Source organism: Pteropus alecto, unplaced genomic scaffold (genome assembly GCF_000325575.1).
Source record: "Pteropus alecto unplaced genomic scaffold, ASM32557v1 scaffold67, whole genome shotgun sequence".
Lineage (NCBI taxonomy): Eukaryota > Metazoa > Chordata > Mammalia > Chiroptera > Pteropodidae > Pteropus > Pteropus alecto.
This window is the reverse complement of record NW_006441061.1, coordinates 8,042,492-8,043,763: the sequence shown is the minus strand read 5'-3', so window position 1 is coordinate 8,043,763 and position 1,272 is coordinate 8,042,492. Positions and strand designations below refer to the sequence as shown.

General features: G+C 64.4%; 1 long non-coding RNA gene across 1 annotated transcript in view; it reads left to right on the top strand.

The window, feature by feature from the left end:
• LOC112484795 overlaps nucleotides 1-257 on the top strand; it is a 1,613-nt gene extending 1,356 nt beyond the window's left edge. Inside the window, exon 3 of the long non-coding RNA XR_003048233.1 lies at nucleotides 108-257. This is a non-coding gene — a long non-coding RNA (uncharacterized LOC112484795). The remainder of the gene's footprint in view (nucleotides 1-107) is intronic.
• Nucleotides 258-1,272: the final 1,015 nt, after the last annotated feature.

The window sequence follows — 1,272 nt, the reverse complement described above, 5'->3', positions numbered from 1 at the left end:
GATTGTCCTTTACTCCCTGAGGCCCTGCTGCGTGCGGGGAGGCGGGACAGTTATTATTTACTGACTGGTGAGGCAGGATTTCCTTTTTTTTTTTCACCCCGTCCCAGAAGCCCTGGTGCCTCCACTGCGTTGCGGCCCTCGGGACCAAAGGGAGGATTTCGGCTGGAGTAGAGCGTGGGGCGGGGACGTAGCCTGGTGGCAGCGGCTTCGGCTCCCCTGATGGCAGGGGGAAGCCAGGTGTGGAGGATGTGCACACGCGGACCACCAGGTGCAAGGTGTCTGCCGTCCCCTGGGGGCGAGGGCGTTGCAGGCGGGGCCTGGGTGGGCGGGGCGGACACCGCCGGGGACTGTCTCAGCTGTTTCGAGAGGAATGGGTCCGTGTCCGATGGTGGCTTTGCCTGGGAAAGTCCAGTTTGAAGACTTTTTTCCCGGCGTCTTTGCATTGTTCTGGATTTTTATACTTCCTAATAAGATAAAATTAACGGCTAACAGCTGCGTTAACACAAGCTGGGCCGGGTCTGGCTGACGCCACAGTCTGCAACCTGGCGCCCTTCATCGTGCGGTCAATGCCGCCATCAGAGCAGCAGGTGCCCGCGGCCTCGCCTTCCCAGACACGGCCCGCGGGGTCCTCTGTGAGTCTCGGCTTGGCTTCCCCTTGAAGTGGACCGGTGACTTACTTTGGAGGTGATTCTAGGAGTCACTTCGAGGCAGCAGGGGACGTAGGACGGGGCGGCGGGGGTGGAGGGAAGCCGACAGACACTCCCAGACGAGTGGGCTGCGGCAAAGCGCCCGGGACTCAGCCCGCTGGGGACCCTCTGAGCCGTCCCACTGAGGGCGGGGAATGACATGGGGGCACGAGTCAGCCACTCGCATGCCCTGCTGTTTGAGGGTTGTTCTGGGACCCATTAGCACCGTACACTCATGGACAGAACAGTCCCCAACCGGGAAAGGAGCTGGGTCAGCATGGGGAGCGTCTGCGGGTGGCCGCGGGGCGAGGACACGTGGGCAGGTGCCACGCAGTGTGACAGCCCACCCCTCGCCGCATCCGAACCCCGAGGCCCCTCGTCAGGGCCTCTCTGTCCTGCTCTCGCTTCGTCCTTGGGGGTTCTCAGCATCTCCCCCAGAGCAGGAGGGCGAGGGGCGTGCGCGGCAGCCGGTCACACCGTCCCTCTGGTCACATGACGGCGGGACCGTGGCTTCGGGGCTCTGCACCCCGGCCAGGCTGCGGCTGCTGTGATCGCCCCGGGGCTGTCATCCCCGGGGGAGCCCCGA